The following is a 17,693-nucleotide window of genomic DNA, read 5'->3' on the forward strand; positions in this document are numbered from 1 at the left end:
TGGAAGACAAGTAACCTTACATTTTGGTTTCATGATGCAAATTAGAAATGTTTCATGTTTTAAAACAACTTATTTGGAAAAATAGTTTTTAATGGGGTTATTGCATTTGAGAAAGATACAGAACAAAATGTTCAAACTTTTCTATAGTTACACACCTAATTCCAAATGTAGATATCAACATAAGTGGATTGACCCTCAGAGGCTGCTGATCACTACTTGAGCACCCATGGATCTCACTATGGTTTTCTCTAAGTGCTTTGTAAAGACCCTAGTTAGGGTTTAGATGAGAGGGACAAATGGTGCTGAAGCCTGCCAGTGTGAATTGCTGTTTTGTTGTTTATATTCCAGTCCTCTTGGTGCTGCCTGCCTAAATATATGAACACACAATCCTTTCTCCAACAATTAAAAAAATCACTCGATACCTTTTTAGACTTTTCTCTTTTTTGGCATTTTGAGAGATCTTGAAACTCAAAGTATTTATTAGACTTGCTGTGTTCTCTTTAAGGCTGAGCCTGCAGTCTATACTCAGGAAAAACTCCTGTTGACTTCAGTGCTCTTAAATTTTCAAAACTGAAACCACAGAGTTGCCACTCACATTCCCAATTCTTAAGTCCCATATTTATTCCTGTGAGTCACCAATAAATCCTGACCACAAATTTGGATAGTCGGGAATTTTGTTAAACCCTCTGCAGATTTCTTGTTTGTTTGTATTACCATAGTGTCTAGGAGCCCTAACCGTGGACCAGCACCACATTGTGTTAAGTGTTGTAGAAACACAGACCAAAAAGACAGTCCCTCATGGAGCTTCCAATCCAAGTGTAAGACAGGAGACAACAGATGGATACAGATAGACTATAGGAGAGTACAAGGAAACAGTGAGATGCTATTTATCAGCAGAATAGGCTGTGGTCTCAGCACAGTAACAGCCTAACCAGTGTTAAATTTTTGGTAGGCATCAGGGCAAAGGATAGCTGTAAGGAGGGATTTGAAGAAGAACAATGAAGTAGTTTTCCGGAGGTTTACAGGGAGCTCCTCCCAGGCATGAGGGGCATTGCAACATGATAATGAGGTATCACAATATCTTGCCATTGTGTTATAAGTGTGATGTTGCATCAGGTAATGCAAGCATCATCATGCTGCAGTCAACAAATTTGGCCTACAGGACAAACTGACTAAAAGTGACAAGTGAAAGCTATCAGGAACACAGTACAAACTTTGCAAGTTGGTGCTACCGCAAGTCTAATCTTATTCCAGTAACTGCTAGTTCTGCTCCCAAAGCAAGTCATTTCAATTTAGGTTACAATACTGTGATATTAGTTTTGATGTGGACAATGGAGTAAACGTGAGCATGACTGATGTTTCATTTACATGTAGAAGTATTTGTTTACCTACACTGATGTATAACTGTCTTAAAGAGCTCTGGTGACCAAATCACTTGCCCTAGTGTAACACTGACAAGACTCTGGTTGTTGGCAGTCAGGATCAAACCGGGGACCTCTGGAGCTTAGTGCATGAGCCACTATAGCATGAGCTAAAAGCCAACTAGCTGTTAGCTAAGGCTGTAGAGCAGACTCATTTAATCTCTCTCTCTAAGTCAGGGGTGGCCAACCTGAGCCTGAGAAGGAGCCAGAATTTACCAATGTACATTGCCAAAGAGCCACAGTAATACTTCAGCAGCCCCCCACTCAACTCCACTCCCCGCTCCCAGTGCCTCGTGCCTACTGGCAGCCCCGCCAATCAGTGCCTCCCCCTCCTTCCCCACACCTCCCAGTCAGCTGTTTCACGGTGTACAGGAGGCTCTGGGGGAGAGGGGGAGGAGTAAGGACACGGTAGGCTCAGGGTGGAGTGGGGGCAGAGCCAGGGGTTGAGCAGTGAGCACTCCCTCCCCCCCGGCACATTGGAAAGTTGTTGCCTGTAGCTACAGACCCGGAGTTGGTGCCTATACAAGGAGCCACATATTAACTCCTGAAGAGCCGCATGTGACTCTGGAGCCACAGGTTGGCCATCCCTGGTCTCAGTGCCAGTAGAGGGACACAGTACCACACCCAGAAGGTGTGTGGGGTACACTAGCAAAACCAAAACCATGCTGATTTAAATTCACCCAAATCCATCACATAGCATGATTGATGACTCCCTCTAGCACCATAAAATGGGTTGAGTCTGCTCTAGGATTTTAATCTGAGGCAAATGCAATTAATTGTTTTGCTTAACTTTTTATGCATGAAGAGTCCAATGTACTCCTGGGTCTACACTGGAAGAAGTCAGAATAGATCCTTGCAGAAGGCCTCTGAGGTGGGAAGCAGCGTTGTGATATAAAATGGCTGAAATCTCCCTTGTGCCATTGGGGTTACCCAGAGTCAGTTTCAGCTCAACAGTGAGTGGCAAGTGCTGGGAGAAAGACGTGGTTTAAGGTGAGCTAGATTTATGGAAGGTGGAAATGCAAACTCTGTCTGCCATTCCTTGTTGCAAATCCCTCCTGGAGGTACCCTGGTGCTTTACTTGCTCAGGGTTGTGTGACTGACACCTCTCTATGCTGGCTTGAGTGACATCTCTGCATTTGATTGTGGGATCAAATGGCTTAAGAGATCGGTGGTTGGCACAGAAGGAAGAGTAAGCAAAAAAGGGTAAAGAACATGGGAAGTAGGAGGAGAAGCTTACATTATCAAATTAATTATCTCCAGAAGAGAGTGAATGTGAGTGGTATCTCCCATGCCTTAGTCTCTGACACTTTTGTAAGTCCATGTCTCCCTACCTTACCCTCTCCATTTTAACCAGTCATCACCTGCTTATTCCCCATCTGGGCCACTCAACATGGTTGTCTTAAAGAAAAAAAGAGGTTAAACAGATGAGATTCCATTATTTATAGATCAGTGGAGTCCTGACACAGCTTTATTTTATCATTTTATTGACTACATTGTTTTTAATTGATAGTTTGTTTATTTTACTTGAATAACTCATTTATAAAAAATACAGAAGTGCTAATGTTCCTGGAAGGCTATTAACATCCCTGTGAAGTGTGGAGTTTATTTATCCACAGAAATGATACAGCATTGATGGTGCCAGGCTCCCCAAACTGCTGCCAGTTTGCCTCAGCCCTGAGTGTTCTAGAGAGTGGGGCCTTCTAAGGGACAAGAGAGTAGTTCAGTCTCGTTGGCCATTCAGTCCTTGGCTTCTCTATTGGGACTGCCAGGAAAAGTGGCCATTAGTTTCAGTTGCGATGGAAGATTTGTGTATAGTGACCCATGTCCACAGACAGCCACTGATTCATTTCAGCTAGACCATTTAGTTATCAGAATATAAGGACTTCTGGTCATTACCAACATAGGCTAGTAAACATCAGTATTCTAGAGGACAAATCCTGGTCATCTTGGGTCTGATCCAGCTCCCGGTGGCTCAGTGGGGCTCTTTCCATTGATTTTTATGAGGTTTTGTGAGAGTAGTCCCATTAGATTCAGTGGGACTTGTTTGCATGAATGCGACAAACAGAATTTGGCTCTTTGTGTTGCTGAGACTAATGCAAGTCTTTCATACTTCCATGCAACCCAAGGAGATCAAAATATATTCTTTTAGTTATTTTTCAGTGATGATGACTATCTGTACTCTTTTTGTAAAAAACCCAAACCATCGCCACAACAAAAATCTCCTTAAAAGTGAGCCTTCAAAATCAGGTAAAGCTGAGAGTATTCTGTTCTGGGAATCAGGCCCCGTTCTCAGTTGGCCCCTAGACACCACTGTAGTAAACATGATAAATAATAATACACTCCCAATATTAACTGTGAAAATAAACAGCATAACTTGCAAAAATACTGTGGCCTTTTGTGTATTCTGTAGCTCAGACTGATTTGCATTATTTTATATGTATTGATTTTTCTTACACTGTGTATATTGATTTTTCTTAATACACATCATTCTTAAAAGTAAAATCAAGGGGAAAAAATCAAGTAAACAAGATAGAATTTATCCTCATGAATCTTGTTTCCTGGCTGCTGGTGAGATATACCTTAACACACAAGGGACTGGGGAGCTCCAAGGTCTTATATTATAATGAGAAAAAAACCCATCCATCCGTGAAGACTGAGATCAATATATTTCTTGGTGGGTTTAGATTGATGGATTAATTTTATGATAGATTGAATGTTGGATTGGGATGCTGTTTGTTTTATTGTAGATGGTTTTTGCACTGCAGTCAGTTTTCTAACTTTCTCTGAGCAATGTTTTATATATTGCTGTTGCTGTTTTCATTGTGGTCATTAATTTGAATAAACCATAACAGTGTGAGTATTTTAATACTGCCATCAATCAAAATACCAGTGCCCCTAAATATTTAAAGTTTTTTCTGAAGGAGTGTTAGGTTCATTTATTTTTTTCATGTGCCATGCATAAGGGAAAAAAGCAAATATTATTAAAAAAAACCTGAGGGATGAGATTCTCTTCACTAATATATCTGCTTTCTAATGGCTTCCAGATAAAAAATATAGAGAAATATTAATGCTCACGCACTCCTGCACCCCACATTAGAGAGAAATCTTGAAAAAATCCTTGAGAATGGTATGTTCCAGTGAAGGACCTGATCCCATGAGATAAGCACCCACAATTCTCATTGACTTCAATGGGAGGTTACAGCACTCAACATCTCACAAGAGGAGCTAACCATCTTGCAAAGAGAACTAACTACTTTGTAGAATCCGGCCCAGAATAAAGTCTTGTACTGGACAGTGAATAGTAACCGAGGCAAAGGTCTTAAAGATCCCTGTAGAATTTACTACACAAGTGAATGAGGCAGCAGATCATCCACTGTGCAGTGAGGCTAAAATAACTACTGAATAGCTGCCTTATTCACTCTGCAGCACCCAACCTGTACACCCAGTGTTGCCTGGTAGCCCTTCATGAATTTGGATCCCTCTCCATTCTCTTACAGGGCAGAGAGAAGGTTTCTGCAGAGCAACTGCATGGGAGAGTAGTGGGCTAAGATGCTTTTGAAGCCTAAAGTATGATGGGATATTCTACTAAGGGGGAAATATTTGCTCTGATGGTTGCCACTCCTGTCCAATGACTGTTCCATTTTGGAGCTGTAACTAATGGGAAGCTCAAGCCATTTGGCCTCTTCAAGTTTCTCTGCAACTGAGCTGTGGAATCCAACCCTTCCAGCCTCGCGTGAAACTGCCCATGGACTGTAGGAATGTTTGTGAATTTGCAGGGCATTCCTGTGATCATCCCCAAGAAGGCATGACCATGGCGTTCAAGGGACGTGCAATGGCAACACAGTCACACTTCCCCTCCCATCCCTTTAGGATTTCATTTGCTCTCCATGGTGACATAGTCAGGCTGGGCTGTGCAGTGGAGCGCTACACATTTAGCATTCTGACCCATGTGTGCCAATCTTTTAGCTATTGAAGGGCCCGAACTTGTCAGATACTCAGTGCCCACAACAACCACTGAACTCAGTAGAAGTTGAGTGTGCTGGGTGCTTTGCTGGATGGGACCATAAGTTGTTGAACTAATCACTCCAGTTTTCTTTTAAGACTAAATAAGTAATTATTATTTTATTAATGGGGCATTCTGCAGCACTAGCGAGGTGAACAGCAAAAACTAGTATTCATGCAGTGTTAAAGTTAGGAAGTGAAGCCCTGAGAAATCAAGAAATTCCAAGTTAAAGTTTCTCTTGCATCAATAATAGAGATGCATTGAACATTCTGTATGTGTTTTGTTATTCATTAATAGAACAAACAGTAATATGTTACAGTTTGCATTTAACAAGGAGATCAGGCATAGAAAATAGTAGTGTATTTATGTTCAGTGTGGCCCTGTTAATATTGTGGGTGAACCTTAACTTTGGGAAATTCTTACTTGAGTGTTTGACTTCTTTAAGCTTAATATTGCTTTGAAATTACTTTATGCATTTAGTTCCCTTGTGCTTTAATATAAAGACCAAGTTAATACACTGGTGTTCTTAATAGAACTGTAATTTTATAAATGTGGCCTTATCAGAGGCTTCCTTATCTGTTCACAATCTTCAGAACACCCTAATTTATATGATCTCCTCCCCCCTTAAAAAAAAGTTCTAATGTATATGCACAAAGAGCCAGTATTAAATGCCATAACTCTACAAATGCTTAACCAATTTGCTTCAGACTTCATTCCCTCCTCCTGCCCCTTTTACGCTGGGTAGAGGGGCAAGAATGATGCAAAAGGGTTCTAAAAGCCCTGGATCCAACCAGTGGAAAAGTCCCTCGGTGCAGGAACTGAGGAAGACAGCTACAGAGTCCCTTCAAAGCACCCTCTTGCAAACCCTGGCATAGAAGGCATGTTGGGGGCAGGGCTGGGGATAAGAGGGGGCTGTCAAGGCGGGGGGTGGGGGGGAAGAACATAGCACCACAGAGATTCTGAACAGTTCTGTTGCAGCCTGGGCAGGCTGTTTTAATTTAGAAAGCTCAATTATGTTGGGGGCTGCTCCAGCCCTCAGAGCTGTCCACGATCCGAAGGGCACAGTGGTGGTTTAAAGCCACCTTTGCCTTCCTTCCCTCAGGCATTGCGTTTTGTGCTGTGTGGTCTCAGAGGCACAGCACAGAATCTCACACAATTGTTTTTTTCCCTCCTTGGCTATAAAACCATCCATGTTTGACATCTCCATACTCAGCAATTTTCTGTCTGAACATAGAATTTTTTTAATTCCTCATATCCTAAAAATGGCTGATCCAATTTTGCTCGATGTTAGAAATCAACCAACCAAAAACAAACAAACAAATACAAAAAAACCCCAAACAAAAATGTCATCTTTATACTGAGACCAAGGATGGAAATTTTGAGCCCCAAAGGAACTTGTTTGAGAGAGATAGGATCTAATGAAAAAGGTGGGGGTTAGAAAGGAAGTTATTGCACTCATTGCTTCCCTCATACTGTGTGCCAGGGTGCATCAGTATTGCATTTACAAAATGATAAAAGAGCCACAGTCATGTTTCTCCTGTGATCTAACTCATAGAACTCAAATATGATCAGTGGCTAAAGTAGACTGAAACAGTAAGGGGTGCTATCCCTGCACCAGCCAAGGAGGGAAATATCTCCTAATGCTCACTGAACAGACCCATGGAGAGAAGGGAAGGTCCCAAGGGAAACTCTTACTTTGCTTTCAGCAGAGCAGGGAGATCTGCACTCCATCCCTTACTGGGCTACTTTAACTCCGGAATATAGTTGTTAAAGGCTCTACCAATATGGGTGAGGTTAGTTAAGATGTTTTGCTCAGTTTTCCATGTAGCGTCATGATGGATCAGTAAGTCATTCCTTAGCTGCTAGAAGTAGTGGTACACTGAAGAATAGTGAGGGTAAGATTCAAAGGTCCACCGGACTGAGGTGTGAGTGAAGTATGAGTGCCGAGTGTCCTTTACAATATGTGCTATCTACAGAAGCACAGAAAATAGATGCATGTTGCTTTTTTTTTCCAGCACTGTCCCATAATTCTGAAAGGACTTTGATGTTGTCTGGTACTGCTTTCAGCAAACAAAAGGTTTTGCAGAACATACGGAGTCCTCTGGCATTGTAGCACACCGAACACCTCTGCTCAGAGAGTCTAAAGGTACCTTGTTCTGTAGTGGAAAAATGTCTTTTTTTTTTCCCAAAGATAAAAGCAGGAAACTTGCCAAAACAGAGAGAAGATCAGTCAGTGGTAGTAACAAGATATCACAGCTGCAGAGGAAGAAGAAATGAGAAATGCAGTGTCAATGAACTAGAGAAAGCTTGTTTATTTTTAACTTGATATAGCAGACATTCTGGCTTCTACGATGAAAAATAAATAAAACAAGAAAAAGGGCTTCAAAGAGACCTTCGTTGTGACGTCTCAGAAAGGATTCCTGAATTTCAGACTCAGCTTGACAGATGATCTACTGTCCATACCCCTCCCCAACCCCATGTAGAATGAACACAAGTTCTTCATTCTGTTCCTTTTAGCCCTGCAGGACCCAAACTTTTCTACTTGGGATTGCTGCTTGATTTGCCCCAAGTCAACACCTTTTCTGTGATTCAGTAATTCATTGATTAGTACTTTAACTTTGGAAGCTTGAAAAGACAAATTCCCACATTCTACCTTTAATTACCTGAATGATTTATCTTACTAAGTTATCAGCACTCAGTGTGGGGCTAAATTCCTGTTCTTTCAAGTATTCCCCATGTCTCACTTTTCTCCAGCCGCATCTCCATCATTCTAGACTGTAGAGATGTTCTTCCTCATAGTGATTGACAAGAAGCAATAAGATGACATCTAGGTGACCATGTTCCTTTTTTTCTATGGCTCTGTCTACCAGTGGGAATTTTTTCAAAAATTTCCTCCTGGTGTTAGCAATGTTGGGAGCTCTTGTGTAGACAGCCTACCACATGCCAACTCAATTTCAATCTCCATGTTTTAAGTATGTCAAGATTGCAGTAGGGAAAAGTGGCTTTCAACCACTTTTGCAACCTCTTTATCCTTGGCCAGTCCAGCACCAATCTCACCGTATGGATTAGAGCAGTCTAATGGCTCCTGCAAACTGTGGTGGCTGCCAACAGCCTCCAGGAGCTGTTCCAGTCTAGGGCAGAGGGCAGAACAGGCTAGGCTTCCTGTTCTCTTGCCATGCTCTTATACTAGGATGCTACAGCAACTCATGACTGTTGAAAGAGGAGTCAGCAAAGATGATGCGTATTGGATCAATAGTGAAAAATGTGGCATGGTTAATAAGTTTGTATATCTTGAAAGCACAATTAGTTCCCTTGTCCGTGAGGTGGTGGGAGTAAGAACTGGGAAGGCAAGTGGAGCCTTTTTGACTCTGGCAATGATCTGGAAAAATTAGAAGATTCACGCAAGAATCAAGATAGTTATGCAATGCCATGGTGATACCCACATTGTTACATGCTTCTGAAACATGGCAAATGCTGGAAACTCACAACAGAAAATGTAACACATTCCATCAGAGATGCTCGCCAACAATACTTGGTGCCCATTGGTGGGATAAAGTAAGCAATGCTGATGTGTTACCAAAAAATGGCCATCAGGCTGGAGAGAGAATGATTTGAGATAGAAGGCTGAAGTGGTTTGGACACATTATACGGATGTTAAAAAAGTTTGCTAGACGAGCCCTTGATTGGATACCACCTGCTGGAAGATGAAAAAGAGGAGGACCACAGATGACAGAAGGAAACCATTAACAAAGATGCTGCTGTCATGGAAACAGGCTACAGTGGAGCAAGAAATCTGGCATTAGGCAGATGGAAGTGGAAAGACTGGGTTGCCTTGTGTCACAAGGTACGAGAGCATCTAATGAATAAAAAATAATATAGCAGCTCTATGCTACATAAGGGTTCTCCTACACAGTTGGAATCCTTGATTGGCCAGTTCCATGGCTTTAGGGCAGCTCAGCTCAGGGATACTGGTACACAATTACTCTAATGGACTGGAACATTGGACCCATCATTTTTGTTTTCCGAAAATTACGAAGTCCAAACCACAAGATGAAACTTTTAAGAATACTCTCTCTGAAAATTTGCATTTATCTCAGCAGACATAGTTAGAAGCTGACAGTCATATCTTATCAATCCCCCTACATGAATTCTCTTAGGGTTAAAGTGATGTACCAAATAGTTCCTTCTATCTCCCAGAGTTACTATTGCTTTCCATTTGAGTCAAGAAGCATATTGACATATGCTGCCTTTGGGATTGCCTAGAGGAGGACTGACCATTAGAACTACCCACCAGCAACAGTTTTAGAGCTATAGAGCTAGGTCACCATTTTTCAAAGGTCCCAGATAGGCTCTTAAACCCTCTGCACTCACTCTCATATGGTAGAGAGGCAAAGAAATCTGATAAGTTGTCACCTAGAAATTGGCTCGCACTTCTGCAAAACATTATGGGGTGAATGTCTTCATTTGTGTAGATATTGTGACAGAGGCAAAGTCCTCAGAGCAGTCATTGAAAACTGTTCTTAAATATATTTAATGACTTTGCAGATTGCTAAATGGTCTCCATCAATTTGGACTGGTATTGCTGAAGATCTACACAGAATTTTTTTTCCCTCCTATTTGTAAACTTTGTTTCTGTACTTCAGTTACAGCAGTCTGGAGAACTATCCAAAAAGGCTAGTGTTCTGTATCAGAGGGGTAGCAGTGTTAGTCTGGATCTGTAAAAAGCAACAAAGAGTCCTGTGGCATGTTAAAGACTAACAGATGTACTGGAGCATAAGCTTTCGTGGGTGAATACCCACTTCGTCAGACGCAAGTGTTCTGTAGTGGTGTTACCAAATAGTTGAGGCTTTTTAGCCTATTTTATAAGGTATTTTTTGTCTGTGTGTAGGAAAATAATAGTATGAAGCAGGGGACTGAGTGCAGTTTGTCCTGTCTTCTTTTTCTCTGTACCTCTGTTTTTTTTCTGTAAAGTGTACACTGAAAGTTTCACAAGAAAATGAAACGCTAAGAATGGAATGGCTGGCACCTAGGCCTCTTCATCTTTGGTTGGTGGTTCAGCCTATTGATACCTTTGATGGAAGGTCACTTTGTCAGTCACAAGTAGTATAGCTAAAGTACAGAAACCAATGGATTTACACTGATGTAAATCTGAAGTAGTTCAATTAATTCAGTGGGAATATTCTGGATTTAGATTGGTGTGTCTGAGTAGAATTTGGTCCCAAGCACATAGAGAAGCAAAGATGTCTCTTGTGGGAGCAATGCTGGTTTTGTCCAGTTTATTATTCATGTTTCTCAAGAGTGGGATTAAGTAATTAAGCACTGGACAGAAACAATTAAGGATTAAAAATTCCCAATCCAACCTTTTATCTAAAGTAGACAAAGTGTGGAGATTTACTCTTTTAAATTACCTCTACAAGGACATAACAGTCATATAAAAAGATAGTCTGGAATCACTGAGAGTCTGGCTGTAGCAGGAGGGGTTTGTTATAAAGATTGACAGAAGCAAACAAGCCAAAGAAAACCATAATTCTCTTGAAGTATGTGAAAACAAAGCAAAACTCAAATGTCATATCTTCCTGGCAATATGTGGATTCTTACATGGCTTCAGATGCTTTGAATTATCTGTTAGATTTTGATCAATGCAGTGTAGTTGTAGCCATGTCAGCCCCAGGATATTAGAGACACAAGATGGGAGAGGTAATATCTTTTATTGGAGCAACTTCTGTTGGTGAGAGAGACAAGCATTTGAACCACACAGAAGAAGAGCTCTGTGTGGCTCAAAACCTTGTTTCTCCAATAAAAGTTGCTCCAATAAAAGATATGACCTCACCCACCTTGTGTCTCGCTAAGATTTTGATCAAGGCATTTATTTAAATAAACATCAAACTGATAATTTGTTCCATACCTGACTCACGGTAGAAATCACCTTATTTGCTTACAGGGTTGACCTAATGACCATGTTAAACTAGTGATGTGCCTGAGCCAGAAAGATACCATCGGGATGTGTATTCTGAACACCCGCAAAATCAATAGGGTGTTCAGATCCAGGGTTTTGGTTCAGTGGTAAAATCTGAATCTGAGTTCAGAGCATTGAGTCACATCTGGGCCTTGGCTTAGACCCATCTCTAGTTTTAACTTTCAAATTCTCTAGGAAAATGGAGCTCTCAAAGTCTGACAACTGAACACTGAAGAAAAGAAAAGGCTTTAATAGTTGAACATTTTTCCTTGCAAAAGTTTTGTTGTGCAGGCCGCTGTTAATATTTCCTTACAAAGGAAGTTTGGCTATTTGAGAGAAGTTTGTCAAACTTTTACTCCAAGTGGATTCATAATGCCTTGGGCAAGACAAGTACAATGTAATGTATTATTTGAAGAGAAGTACACAACCATATAATTAAACACCGTATTGTAACATATGGCTGCAAGGGGGGGAAATTAAAGTGGTGTGTTCAGCCATAACTTGCATTCTGAGTGCATAACTGCATGTAATGTGGTTGCGGCTCTCTCCCTGTCCATCTCTCCCTGACCACATCCCCTTGCTACAATGCTTCTGGAGCGACTCAGTTCAGGGAGAAATTAGCCAACAGTTAGTAGGCCCAAGCCTGCAGTCCAGGCCGGGCAGCAATTGGATCTGTGAGCCCTGGCCCTCAGCCAGGGTGGGGCAGCAAACAGTTAATGGCTCTTGTTATACCAATATAATAAAAACCAGCAGGATCTTATTAAGAGAGATAAGGCAAAGATTCTACATTTATTGTAAATATAATAATAAAGCAAAAGACAAAAGTAAACAACATTGTTTGACTAATTCCTATTACTACTTATTCCTTACACACACTCATTCACACAATCATTTATTCAAGTTCTGTATAGGTGTGTTATAATTACCAGCCTAGAAGTTGCTCATGCCAAGTTACTGGCCAGGTATCTTGGTCATGAGGATGGAGCTGAGTCTGTGTCAGATGCACCTGATGCTCCTGGAGGCTGGCAGCAGAACCAGAGACTCAAAGTCCTCAGTCTTTGGAGTTCATTCTTATAGGAATTAATTCCTATGTTTGTCTATGGGAGCTGTTTCATCCTGCTGTTGCTGACTCAATCAGCAGATGGCACATTCCTGATGGCTCCACATTGTCTAAAGTGGCACATTCCTTTACACTGTCCAAAGTTTGTGTTTTTCATCCTTCCAGGTGATGGGGTGGATCCCAGTTTACCCTCCGGGGGTTGTCTCGTGGTCCATTTGACACATTCTTCTGCCGATGGATATTCTCTTTCTAGGCTGGCACCTCCCTAACCATTCATGCACATTAAGCATTCATTAACATACATTCCATATCTTAACCATATTTTAATGTACTGTCTCCACCACTTTGGGGTGTGTGTTAATTCATCTGAGACTCCCGGCCCTGTAATCACAGAGGGTGGGGGTCCGTTTGTTTACATTGTATCAATTACAGCTTAAGGCTAGCATAGTGTTTACATCAAGAACAAAGTCAATTAACTTGTTTGTAAGTTTTACATAGTGTAAGCAGAGTCAGGATGAGCTCTACCTCAGGGTAAATTATGAGGAGTGGGCAAAGGAATTTTAAGAATGTGCATTTGCATTGGTAAACCCACTCCACTTAGCATAACACACAGCAGCCTGGGATGGTTATTTTCATAGCTGTGGGATCCCCAATTTCTTTGTTATTGGGGCAGGAAGGAAAAAAAGTGCTGTCACCCTAATTATGTGAATGAGGAACTATGAGACTGCTTTATGACAGAAATGACTCAGCCTACATTAAATAGTACTTGCTAGACAAGGGACATGGGTTCCAAAACCCAGTGAAAGGAAGAGAGGTTGGGGACTGGTGTGTGTACCTGATGGCATGGGCCCCTTTTGAGGGCCTGGAACACCAATTACACATCCTCCTCTCTCCACTGTTAAAGAGCAGAGCTAATTTTGAATCCTTTAGGAGTCCATCTAGAGGCTGCTGACCTGAATTCACGTTGGGCCAATGTGGCACTGGGGCTCCCCTACTACAAGCCGAAACCACTAAGAGCTGAAATCACTAAAAGAGCTAAGCTTACTGAGCTGAGATCACTGAGTGGGGGAGCCTGAAGATCGATCGCTAAGCAGCTGGCAGAGCGGAGCAGTCTGCAGCATGTTGGAGCAGCCCATAGAACAGTGAGCAGTGTGGAGCGGTTTGTTGGGACAGCTGACGTGGTTCATGGCTCTGCTGGAGGAACAGCACAGCTGGTGGAGTGGAGCCAGTCGTGGTGAAGACTGCAGCAGAACTCCACGGAGAAGCAGGGCAGTCGGCCCTGGCCCACATAAGGTGCCCCTTAACACCCTGTGTGCGCCCCCCCCCCCATTTCCACCCAGGCTGGGGGGGGTAAAACTCTGCAGATAAAGTTTTGAACTCTGGGGTGGCACTGACCAGAGACAGAGACTTTTGGGTTGTTGGACTTTGGGGTGACTGGACTTAAGACCCTAAGGGGGAAAGGACATTGCCAAATGTACTTGGAGGTGGGTTTTTTGCTTATGGTTTGTGTATAGTCCTGTTTGTGGTATCTCTCCAACGTGATGCCGCATTGGTTCCCTCCTTTATTAAAAGGATTTTGCTACACTCTGACTCTGTGCTTGTGAGTTGGGAAGTATTGCCTCCTAGAGGCGCCCGGGGGGGGGGGGGGCGTGGTAGGTAATTGTCCCAGGTCACTGGGTGGGGGCTCGAGCCAGTTTTGCACTGTGTTATTGAAATGGAACCCCTGGATACTGAACCCGGCCCTTGTTTCTGCCAACTTAGAGGGGCAGAATGGTTACAATAGTAATAGAGTAGCTTTCACAGGACAGATACAATCAATGTTTTCTGCAGACAGGAGCTTACAAGTTTTAACAGAAGAACTAAAAGATTTTTGTACTTGGTGAAATTGGGGGGGTCACTGTCACTTGGAGGAATCACTGTTAGTACCTTCTTTAATATCCCTACACTCTGGCCTGCAGTCAGGCAGAGCACCACAGCTGTCTAGGGGGATTGGTTCTCTGGTGGGACAGACAGCAAAACCGTCTGGTGTCCTAGCTAGAGTGGGCGACAGACCAATGCAGGCCTCTTAGCCTAAAGATGGGGTGGCAGGGAGTAGGGGGATGCAGGCCCACCTGACTCCACTGCATCTCCCCATGGGGCCCTAACAGTGGTGGAATGATCCATCAGTGGGGAAATCTAGTCGCAACATGCTGGATGGCTTGCAGTCAGTAACACAGCCGAACCCTGTTCGGCTTCCCTGGGCTCCTTCCTACACTCCCATTCAGGGAGTACCTGGGTTCCAGGGTCATCATTAGTTTCGCTGGGATAAACAGCCAGTGGCAGCCACAACAGCTCCTCAGTTTTCCTGGTTCCTGGCAGCTCCCGCAGTCCCTCCGGGTCTTTGGCGCTGTAGTGGCTTCCGTCAGGTCCGAGCTCCAGCAGCATGGGGGAGATGTCCTACTCCCCTGGCAACTGTCCAACTGAGCTGGAAGGCCTGCCTTTTATATTGTGGTTCCTGTCCGCCCCTCTCCTTCCAGTGGGGTGATCACAGGTGTTCCAGCTCTGCCCACCAGAAGGTGGTCGCAGCTCTCTCCCCATCTGTCAGGGAGGGAGACCATGCCCCCTTCCTACACACTGCACTGTGGGAAGACAGCAGCCAGAGGACACAATGTGTAACAATAGTAGAGTGCAAGATGAGGCCTGACAGTGTTGGGAGTAACAAGACTTCTGGTTTAGAGAAGGGAGGGACCAGGACAAACACAGGAGGAGGAGGTGTGATAATATGCAGGTGGAAGATGAGGGCATCCCAAAACATTGGCTAAATTGCTTCAGTTATGTTCTATCTTCAGCTTTTTCAGTGGGGTGAATTGATGGTGTGGGTGAATTCCATCACAGAGGAATGAATGTCCCTTCAGGAGTGATTCATAATGGAAGCAATCTCAAAGTGAACTTATTCTGATGAAGACTCTTATTGAGGAAAGACCTGAAGCAAATGAAGGCACTTAGGGTCCAGTTGATGAACCAGTTTTGCTATTTGTGCCTCATTTGTCTTTTTGTTTGTTAATAAATTAGAACTACTTGAGATGTTGAAGTCCTTGAGTCAGTGCAATTTATGTCAGGAATTCTGGTATCTTGCTGACCCTGTGTTTCACAAACGATAAGCCAGATCAGTACATCGTGGTACACCTCTACCTCAATATAACATGACCCGATAAAACACAAATTCGGATATAACATGGTAAAGCAGCGCGTGGGGGGCGGGGCTGTGCACTCTGGCGGATCAAAGCAAGTTCAATATAACATGGGTTCACCTATAATGCTGTAAGATTTTTTGGCTCCCGAGGACAGCATTATATCGAGGTAGAGGTGTATTTGGAAATTAGATTTAGACAGTCCCAGCTACTGGAACCTTGAAGATAAAGCACGGAATCTTTAACAGGTTTAGGTTCTTTCCGCTTTTCTAGAAACTATCATAAAACAAAACCAAAGGGCCCACAGCGGAGGACTAAGATGAGTAGATGTTCATGAGGTTCCCCATGGTAGGTAGCATTTGTGGTGTGGCTGCAGGGGGTGGTAACTCAGCGTTGCTTTACCTCCAGCCTAGATTTGTGTGCAAGGTAGGGAATGGTGCTATGGGGAGTGGCACCTAATCTCGTCTGACCTTAAAGCAACAGGGATCTGACTTCATTTGTAATGCCAGCAGAGAACCATTGAAGTAAGGCCAGGGTAGGAAATGCTGCAAAGGCAGAACTCTTCCCCACATTTACTCTCTACAGAAATGTGGAGATCTGTGCAAAGTTTAGCGCTGAACCAAAGACATTAGCTTGGTACACCCTTGTGATGGGTCTCAAGGATGACCAGGACTGGGAGTCAACTTATTACCTGCCTCTTTCTCCAGTGAGAGAGAGACTTGCTTGTGCTTAAATGTATGTCAGTGCCCTGACACCACCAGCCTGTTAGCCACCCAAACAATCTCCTCTGGGCCATGTCAGCCCTTATTTTGCCTTGCAGGATAACAATAAGTGCACACCAATCCCTGCTCCCCCTTTGAAGTATTCCATTGTAGTGTTATGCTTATAAGAAGCACACAGGATTTTTTTTTCCAGGGGAAAAGGCAATACACCATGTTTATTGAAGATACAACAATTAGCATATGCATTCAATCACACCACACACATACACACAGATACACTGTTCCACCAGTTGATGTTATAGTTACCAGTCCAGAGTCCGGATCAATCTAGTGCCAGCTAGGTTGATCATGGGTAGCTAGGAGCTGGGTTCTGTCGGTCGCGACATGATGCTCCAGGGAAGTCTTGGCAGGACGAACTCAAAGTTATGGCAAGGCACCCTGTTTATATAGTGATTTTTTTTTTACTTGGACCAATGAGTTTTGCGCTGTCATGCTGTAATTAATTGTTGTTTGATGAATAACTGTTTTTTTCAATTTTTTTTTATTTTTTATTATTTTTATTAAGTTTTTCAGGGAGTTATTTTATGCTGGTTTTGATTACAGGTATTTTGTTTCCATTGATAGGTGCCTATTTTATTTTTAGAGTTGTTAATTTGCCCTTTTTCGACATTTTATTAGTGGCGTGTTGCAGCCTCCTGGCGCACTTGCCTTTTTTTATTTTTAAAGAACATTTGGTTCAGTAATGGCTTTTACATTTATTTTTTAACACACACATTTTTTATTTACATACAAAACAGAACTGATTTACACAGAACATTTTGAACAAGAACATTAAGTTGCAACACAAAAGAAAAACAATCATTACATTCTTTTACTTATTTTAAAATGCTAAGCCTGCAACAAAATGGAGACCTTAAAAGGTCTGTTACTGCTTTGAAATCAGCCCAGACAGATTCCAGTTGATGTATTTTTACCAAATGGCCTATTAGGCCATTCCTTTTTGCTATTCAAAAAGGGTGGCTGGCAGAATATGATCAAATCATACACCAATACATTTAATACATTCTACATTATTATTCTTTTTAAATGATATAAAATACAAACATAAAATCCTACTACTATATATTTCCCCCTTTTAGCCCCTCAGTTCCTGAGTGGGTCATATTTTATACAATTGTTTTATATCAATATACTGAGAGGCAATTTGAGCTTGTGGTTATAATTTAATAAACATTTTTCTTGTTTTAGCAAGCAAACACAGAGTAATGGGTGACACATAATAGACAATATGCCCTTAGAGTTCGGGTACCAGCCTGTAAAAACGTTGTACCAGTGATAGGCGGTTAGGATTTTTTTAGAAT

General features: G+C 42.4%; 1 protein-coding gene and 1 long non-coding RNA gene across 5 annotated transcripts in view; both read left to right on the plus strand.

Annotated features, from left to right (window-relative positions):
- The window catches only part of PLD5 (phospholipase D family member 5), a 262,504-nt gene that overhangs the window by 56,467 nt on the left and 188,344 nt on the right, over positions 1 to 17,693 (plus strand). The gene's annotated exons all lie outside the window — the stretch shown is intronic.
- Positions 1,080 to 7,730, plus strand: LOC120401365. Its single transcript, XR_005596401.1, has 3 exons — positions 1,080 to 1,342; positions 2,227 to 2,411; positions 7,616 to 7,730. It is a non-coding gene; the product is annotated as an uncharacterized LOC120401365 (long non-coding RNA).

Source organism: Mauremys reevesii, linkage group 3 (assembly GCF_016161935.1).
Source record: "Mauremys reevesii isolate NIE-2019 linkage group 3, ASM1616193v1, whole genome shotgun sequence".
Taxonomy (NCBI): Eukaryota; Metazoa; Chordata; order Testudines; family Geoemydidae; genus Mauremys; species Mauremys reevesii.